The sequence below is a fragment of the Rhinopithecus bieti genome, unplaced genomic scaffold, assembly GCF_001698545.2.
Source record: "Rhinopithecus bieti isolate Rb0 unplaced genomic scaffold, ASM169854v2 scaffold_24390, whole genome shotgun sequence".
Classification (NCBI taxonomy): Eukaryota; Metazoa; Chordata; class Mammalia; order Primates; family Cercopithecidae; genus Rhinopithecus; species Rhinopithecus bieti.
In genome coordinates this window covers 757,056-766,052 of record NW_016811706.1, presented here as the reverse complement: position 1 = coordinate 766,052, position 8,997 = coordinate 757,056, and the positions used below count along the sequence as shown (strand labels likewise).

The 8,997-nt window shown below is 41.6% G+C and overlaps 1 protein-coding gene across 8 annotated transcripts in view; it reads left to right on the top strand.

Moving 5' to 3' along the window:
* The window catches only part of SPATS2 (spermatogenesis associated serine rich 2), a 171,357-nt gene that overhangs the window by 35,808 nt on the left and 126,552 nt on the right, over positions 1–8,997 (top strand). For 3 of the 8 annotated variants that reach the window (XM_017894793.1, XM_017894795.1, XM_017894794.1), the window contains one exon: positions 6,269–6,444. The exons of the other annotated variants lie outside the window; for them this stretch is intronic. The gene's annotated coding sequence lies outside the window, so the exon portion shown is untranslated. The remainder of the gene's footprint in view (positions 1–6,268; positions 6,445–8,997) is intronic. 8 annotated transcript variants of the gene reach the window in all.

Below are 8,997 nucleotides of genomic sequence, written 5' to 3'. Positions count from 1 at the left end.
GCTGAGATCCGGCCACTGCACTCCAGCCCAGGCGACAGAGCGAGACTCCGTCTCAAAAAAAAAAAAAAAGATCTTGCTCTGTTGCCTAGACTGGGGTGTAGTTGTGTGATCTTAGCTCACTGCAGCCTTGAACTCCTGGGCCGAAGGGATCCTCCCGCCTCAGTCTCCCAAGTAGCTGGGACCACAGGTGCATGCCACCATGTCCAGCTAATTTTTCGTATAGACAGGGTCTTGCTATGTTGCCTAAGATGATCTCCAGCTCCTGGCCTCAGGTGATCCTCCTTCCTTGGTTTCCCAAAGTGCTGGGATTATAGGCGTGAGCCACTGTGCCCTGCTTACAGTAGTCACGTTTAGATAGAGACTTGAAAGATGAGCAGAAATTAGCCAGTCAAAGAGAATAGGGGAGAATAGTTATGTGTCAAGCAGCCAAATGTATGCTGTGTTTGCCCCTCCAACTGCCAAACCTTATTTTCGCAGGGGAACAGAGAACAGAGTCATCTGTTCTGATCACTGTCTTCATCCCCAGCATTCCTATATACCAGGGGTTGGTAAACTACTGTTCACGGACAGGTCAGATCTGGCCTGCTGCCTGTCGTTGTATGGCCTGCAAGCTAAGAATGGTTCTTATACTTTTAAGTGGTTGAAAGAATAAAAAGGAGAATATTTTGTGACACATGAAAATTATATTAAATTCAAGTATCAGTGTCCCTGAAAAATACTTGTGTTGGAACACAGCCATGCTCATTTTTTTTTCTTTTCTTTCTTTTTTTTTTTTTGTATTGTCTATGGCTGCTTTTACACTGCAGCAGCAGATTTGAGTGGTTGCAATACAGATTGTAGGGCTTGCAAAGCCTAAAATATTTGGTATCTTGCTCTTTACAGAAAAAGTGTGATGGCACCTGGTTTAACCCATCATTATTATTTCATTGTATCATGTCTGTATGAGGATTATCATTAGCTACCTTTCATTTCCTATGTGCTAGATGCTTTACATGTTTATATATAATCTTTTTAATAATTGTCCAGAGATGTTGGTAACATGCCTAAAATTAGGCACTTAAATTTTGACACAGTGTCAAAATTTAAACCCAGATGTCTGAATTCAACATCTGTATTCATTTTACTGATCACATTGTGTTACAATTGTTCATATGTCCATCTCTCAAGAAGAGACTTCAGCTTGGGCTGGGCGCCGTGGCTCACGCTTGAATTTTCAGCACTTTGGGAGGCTGAGGCGGGTGGATCGCCTGAGGCGGGTGGATCGCCTGAGTTCAGGAGTTCCAGACCAGCCTGGCCAATGTGGCAAAACCCCGTCTCTACTAAAAATACAGAAATTAGCTGGGCATGGTGACCCATGCCTGTAATCCCAGCTACTTGGGAGGCTGAGGCAGGAGAATCGCTTGAACTCGGGAGGTAGAGGTTGCAGTGAGCCGAGGTTGCAGTGAGCTAAGATTGCACCACTGCACCCCAGCCTGGGCGAGAGAGTGAGACTGTCTCAAAAAAAGGAGAGACTTGAGCTTGAATGATACCTTGCTTTTTCTTAAACAGCTACCATTTTTAGTACAGGGTGAGTCCAAATAAATGTTTATTAGACGACTTTCACGTATATAATTTCATCTGCCTTCTAACAAACCTGTGAGGATAACACATATATAAATTTTTCAAATAGTTGACATTTACTCTTTTGCATACAATTTCTTCCATTTTAAATAACAATACTTTAAAACATGACATTTGAAAATTACATTAAATGTAACTAAAGATATTTGGAAAAATTTTGTGCTGTCAGAACAATGCCTTTGGTTTGGGAGGCCAAGGCGAGTGGGCCACTTGAGGTCAGGAGTTCAAGACCAGCCTGGCCAACATGGTGAAACCCTGTCTATACTAAAAATACAAAAATTAGCTGGTCATGGTGGTGCATGCTGGTAATCCCAGCTACTTGGGAGGCTGAGGCAGGAGGAGGATTGCTTGAATTCGGGAGGATACTGACATATATGTACAGTTGTTTGTGTAATACCTATAGTAAATAATAATCTTGGAATGCTAGATCTTTCTAGTTTTTGTCAACTTTTTTTTTTTTTTTTTTTTTTTAAAGACAGGTCTCTTGCCTCTGTCATCAAGGCTGAGTTGCAGCAGTGCCAATCAAACCTCCACGAGCCCTTGACCCCAAGCTCAAGCGATCTCAAGCGATCCTCCCACTTCAGCCTCCCAAGTAGCTGGGACTGCAGGTGTGCACTACCACACCTGACTAATTTTTTTTTAGTTTTTGTAGAGATGGAGTCTCACTATGGTGCCTACTCTGATTTTGAATTCCTGGCTTCAAGCTATCCTCCCATCTTGGCCTTCCAAAGTGCTGGGATTACAGGTGTGAGCCACCGCGCCCAGCCTAGTTTTTGTCAGCTTTTTATGCTTTCTTTTCTGTGTATTCCTTTGTCAGCTGTCAGTGATAGCTGTTTTTCCCCCCCATTTTAAATTTGCTACTTCTATCTTTTGGTGGATTCAGGAACTAGAATTATAACTCTATCAAAATTGTGTATAAAGTAAGAGTTCCAAGATCAAGGCAGATTAGATTTGGTTAAAAAAAAAGTAAGAATTAGTCTTGATACTATCACCTGTGAATAAAGTGAAAGTGAGGTGTTCTTGTTCTTAAGGATTTTATAACACAATTGGAGAGAGCAAACATATACTGGGAACAATCATAATGTAAAATAATATTAACACCAAACTTGTATATCCCACTGGCCACTTAACATCTCTGTGTGCATGTCTAATAGTGGATATAATAGGCATCTCAAACTTCATATGAACCCCTATTCCTCTTTCACGGTCATCCCCATTTCAGTAAATAGACTATCCTTCCAGTTACTTGGGATAAAAACCTTGGAATCGTCCTTGATGCCTCTCTCCCTGTACATATCACATTTCATCTTGTTTTACTTTGAGAATACATACTGAACCTTACCACCCTCTCTGCTACTACCACTCAGATTCAAACTGCTGTCCTCTCTTTCCTGGATTGTTGCATTAGTCTTCTGATTGAGTTCTCTCTTTCTGTCCTTGTCTTTGTGCAGTCTTTTCTCAACAGACCTCCATAAAATGAAGTCAAATGAGGTTGTCACTTCTTTGCTCAAGATCTTCCAGTGGTTTTCCATTTTAGAGTAAAAGCCAAAGTTGTGACAGTGGACTGAAAGGTTGTGCAAAGTCTGACTTCAGTTTACTCCTCTGGCCTGATTTCCTATGACTCTCCACTGCTCATGTTCCTTTAGCCACAGTGACATCCTTGCTGTTTTTCTAAGATGCCAGGTTGTTTCTTCTTCAGAACATTTGTGCTTGCTGTTGCCTCTCCTAGAATGCTTTTCCTATGCAGGTAGTATGGCTTTTCCTCTTCCTTACTTCAGCAGTCAGGCTCAAATGTCACCATATTGGTGAGGCCCTGGCTCTGTATCACCTTTACCCTGCTTCATTTTCTCTGTAGCACTTATCCAGATCTGATAGGCTCTGTGTGTATTTTATTTATTCAAATTTTAATTTAAAAAATGTTTTATTGCTATCTCCCCATAGGCTAAGACAGGGGTTGCCAAGCCAAAAATGGCCTGCTGTGTCTTTTTGTAAATAAAGTTTAATTAGGACACAGCCATGCTCATTCATTAACATATTGTCAGTGCAGCTTTTGCATTGCAACAGCAGAATTGAGCACTGTGACAGACTGTGTGGCCAGCAAAGCCTAAAATATTTGTTGTGTGGCCCTTGACAGAGTTTGTGGGCTCCTTGGCTAGCAGCATGTTTGACACATAGCAGATGATTGATTGAATGAAAACAAAGTCAGTGTTAAATGGTAGGTTACAGACTGTAAAATGCTATATGAGTTAATATCTAAAAAGTTACTCATTATTAGACTTTAAAATCAAGGATAATTTGGGAATACGTCAGCCGTAATACCTTGTTCAAGCTGAGGTTCTTGAATGTATTAGTCATTACTACCTGATAGCAGAGATATGCCAGCTTTTCTAAGGCCACACCTAATTTGGAGATGATAGTATTACTTTTTTTTTTTTTTGTCACCCAGGCTGGAGTGCAGTGTCGCAATCTCGGCTCACTGCAGCCTCCGCCTCCTGGGCTCCAGTGATTCTCCTCCCGCAGCCTCCCGAGTAGCTGGGATTACAGGCACCTACCACCGTGCTTAGCTAATTTTTGTATCTTTAGTAGAGACAGGGTTTTGCCATGTTGGCCAGGCTAGTCTCAAAATCCTGACCTCAAGTGATTCGCCTGTCTTGGCCTCCCAAAGTGCTGAGAGATTACAGGTGTGAGTCACTGCGCCTGGCCTTTCTTTTTTTTTTTTTTTTGAGACGGAGTCTCGCTCTGTCACCCAGGCTGGAGTGCAATGGCACGATCTCAGCTCACTGAAAGCTCTGCCTCCCGGGTTTACGCCATTCTCCTGCCTCAGCCTCCCAAGTAGCTGGGACTACAGGCGCCTGCCACCACGCCCGGCTAATTTTTTTTTTTGTATTTTAGTAGAGATGGGGTTTCACCATGTTAGCCAGGATGGTCTCGATCTCCTGACCTCGTGATCCGCCCATCTCGGCCTCCCAAAGTGCTGGGATTACAGGCGTGAGCCACCGCGCCCGGCCCTTTTTTTTTTTTTTTTTGAGATGGAGTCTTGCTCTGTCGCCCAAGCTGGAGTGCTCACTGCAACCTCCGCCTCCTGGCTTCAAGTGATTCTCCTGCCTTAGCCTCCTGAGTAGCCAAGACTATAGGCACGCAACAACAGGCCCAGCTAATTTTTATATTTTTAGTAGAGATGGGGTTTCACCATGTTGGCCATGCTGGTCTTGAATTCCTGACTTCAAGTGATCCGCCCACCTCGGCCTCCCAAAGTTCTGGGATTACAGGTGTAAGCCACTGTGCCCAGCCTGTTCAATACATGTTTGATGGCTGCACACCATGTATCTGAAAAAAAGTTGAATATACCCTAGCCACTTTGTTAGGCACTGGGATGCAGAATGAGTAGGACAGAGAGGATCCTCGCCCTCAGCATACTTACCATCTAATCTTTCTCCCCAACTCCTGCCTGACCTCATTTTGTGTNTTTTTTTTTTTTTTTTTGAGATGGAGTCTTGCTCTGTCGCCCAAGCTGGAGTGCTCACTGCAACCTCCGCCTCCTGGCTTCAAGTGATTCTCCTGCCTTAGCCTCCTGAGTAGCCAAGACTATAGGCACGCAACAACAGGCCCAGCTAATTTTATATTTTAGTAGAGATGGGGTTTCACCATGTTGGCCATGCTGGTCTTGAATTCCTGACTTCAAGTGATCCGCCCACCTCGGCCTCCCAAAGTTCTGGGATTACAGGTGTAAGCCACTGTGCCCAGCCTGTTCAATACATGTTTGATGGCTGCACACCATGTATCTGAAAAAAAGTTGAATATACCCTAGCCACTTTGTTAGGCACTGGGATGCAGAATGAGTAGGACAGAGAGGATCCTCGCCCTCAGCATACTTACCATCTAATCTTTCTCCCCAACTCCTGCCTGACCTCATTTTGTGTTGTATAATGGAAAATAAAGCTTGAGAAATCAAGAAACTTGTCCAGAGTTACATAGCTAGTTACTGATAGACTCTAAGTGCAAGTTTCTTACGTAAGAGATAAAAGCAGACCATCTATTCATTTATGCAAAGTTTTGAGTGCTCACTGATGTATTTATTCCTATATTAGATGTTGGGGAATATAGTGGTAAGCAAAACACCCATATCTCTTTGATGTAGAGCTTAAAAGGATTTTTTTTTTTTTTTTTTTTTTTTTTGGAAACCAGCATTTTCTCCACTATGTTATATATAGTTTCTAATCTTTTCTCTCATGGGAGGGTTAGGTGCTATCAAATATCCATTCTTTAATGTGACTGAGTTCAGTGAGTTTTAGTGTGTTCCCGACACTTTTAGTTTTATCAAAGGACTTTTGAATGAGGAAGGAGGAATTAGGTAGTTGTGGGTTCTCTGTGGGAGGTGACATTTACTTATTTCAAAATTTGTATAGGGCCTAAACTTTTGCCCTATGAGCAAGCGAGAACCTTTTCTCTTCCCTTGGATGGGATGACTCTGCTATCAGGACCCAGAGCCCATACTGACATTTAAAATCATCCACATTATGGGTTAAATAGATGTTTGCATGCTGACCTTCTCTTTCCTTTTAGCTACCCATCTAATGTAGTAATAGAGAAGGTTATTGATGTTAGCATACTCAGTCCTCTTGCCATGTAATGCCCTTGGTCATCTCAGGAAACATCAAAGAGAACACACCAGCAAGAAGGCTCCCACCAGATGTGCCGCTCAACTTGGACTTCCAAGCCTCCATAACTCAAATACTAGCTTATCTTGATGAATATGCATGTTTTACTGAGACTATGAGAAGAGACTTTACTGAAATGTGAAATGAAGCATGTGCCATATCTACCGTGAGTAAATAAATATTTTTGGTCCCCCCCGCCAAAAAAAAAAAAAAAAGCTTATTAAAATAGTTTTCTTCATAGAGTAGACTTGGGTATCTGCATGATTCAGTATTCAAAGAATCATATCTAAAGCAGAATACATACTTTATTCTTTAAAATTTCTTCTCAAACTAATTATGATTATATTTGATTTTTTCCTCTTGGTACTTGCTTTAAAAAATCAAACATTTGACAGTCTAGGAAAAAGTGAAAAAAGATTAATTAAACCACTGCTAAATAATTTAGGATGTGTCTAGTTGGAAGTGCTCACACAATGGAGAAAGTAATTATTCTTTCAGAGGTAAGTTACCTTGACCTCAGGCTTCCTTGCTGTTCTTTTACAGTACCTTCTGCCATTCTGCTGGGGCCAATTAGTTCTTGGCTCAGCTGTTTTAGTTTCTCTACAGAAGTTGGGCTTAACCGTGTTTATAATATGTGAAAATCAAATTCCATTTTTTTCTTCTAAGAGAGCTAGAACATTAAATTCCCGGCCAGTGATCTAAAACACATTGAATTGTACATCTTCAAATGCAAAAGGTTTATTTTCTCCAAACTTACAGCATTTAAAGATGATGAGGCCTTAGAAATAGTGGTTCTTATATGTTAGTGATGATTATTTTAGTTCTGCAGATACAACTGCATTTTAAAACACTATAAATTAGTGTTATATTGCAGAGGAGGTAGCATGACCATCAGTCTCAAATTACCTAATAATGTTATTTTATTTTTGAGATGGAGTCTCTCTCTGTCGCCCAGGTTGGAGTGCAGTGGCGCCGTCTTGACTCGCTGCAACCTCTGCCTCTTGGGTTCAAGCGATTCTCCTGCCTCAGTCTCCCAAGTAGCTGGGATTATAGGTATGCACCACCACGCCCAGCTAATTTTTGTGTTTTTAGTAGAGATGGGTTTCACCATGTTGGCCAGGCTGGTCTTGAACTCCTGACTCCTGACCTCAGGTGATTGGCCTACCTTGGCCTCCTAAAGTGCTGGGATTACAGGCGCGAGCTACTGTGCCCGGTCAAATTATCTAATAATGTAAAAAAATTGTAAAATAAATGTTAGTAGGCAGTAAACCATTGATTATGTGTGTGTGTAAATAATTAGAAGTTGTTTCAGGCTGGGCATGGTGGCTCATGGCTGTAATCCCAGCACTTTGGGAGGCTGAGGTAGAAGGATCTCTTGAAGCCAGGAGTTTGAGACTTCAGTGAGCCATGATAACAACACACTGTACTAAGTCTGGGCAACAGAGTGAGACCCTCATTCTAAAAAAAAAATTCAAATAATATTTGAATTTAGAGAAGAATATTTAAAGTTAGATTCAAATAACACTTAGATTGGCATAAATCTTGAAATCTCTAATAATTTTGTTACATTGTAATTGAATACATGTTAAACCAATTATAAAAATATCTTTTGCCATGGTCAAATCAAACATTTCATCTGGGGAAAGAAGAAGGAACCGAGTAAGCATAAAGCTAGTATTTGATGTTAATTGATTGGTAATATAGAAAGGCAGGCTAAGTTTGAACTTCCAGAGTCTCAGGCTGGGATCTCCAGGCATGTTGTTACAGTTATCTAATACTAAGGAACAAAATAACTCCAAACTTAGTGCACAAAACCCTCATGGTTTTGGGGGTTGACTGGGCTCAGCTAAGTGGTTCTTGCTCAAGTTCTGTCATGCAGTTGTAATCAGATGGTGATTGAGCCTAGAGATACCTTGATGGCTTCCTTCTGTACTTACATATCTGACAGGAGCAGGGAAGTTCAAATAGGCAGGGGATGGAACAACTAGGGCCCGTTGGACATCTCTCTGTATTTTCATGTAGTCACTCCAGCATAGGGATTTTATGGTAGCCAGACTACTGTAACTTTTTAATTTTAATTTTATTTATTTGTTTGTTTGTTTATTTATTTTTCATAGAGACAGGGTCTTGCTATGTAGCTCAGGCTGGCCTGGAACTCCTGGGCTCAAGTGATCCTCCTGCCTCAGCCTCTCAAAGTGCTAGGATTATAGGTGTGAGCCACCCTATCTTGCCAACATGTCATATTCCAAGGATACCTCAGTCTGCTCTTTGGTCACAAATTATTTTCATTCTTCCCACTTGCAGAATATACTCACCCCTTCTCAAGGCCCCCAGAATCTTACCTAATATACTTTAGCATTAGTCTCAGGTTTGAGGTCCAGGATCTTGCGATCTAAATCAGATCCAGGTGTAAATTAGGCTACTCAGATATGGTTCCTTGGGTGTAGTTCCTTGAGTACCATTGCTTTCACTCTGAAGACCTGTGAACTAAAGAGTCAGGGCATCTCCCCTGCATTCCCAGCCTACCCAATATGCAACACTGGACAAGCAGAAGATAACCACTATATTCACTCCTGTTTAAAAACACAGAAAAATGGGAGGAACACAGTCACGGGTTCACAGCAATTCCGAAATCCAACCAGGCATGTATTACCAGTTCCGTAACATTATTGGAGGGATCAGCCCTACTGCCTAGGAATGATCCTCCATAGCTCTTGGT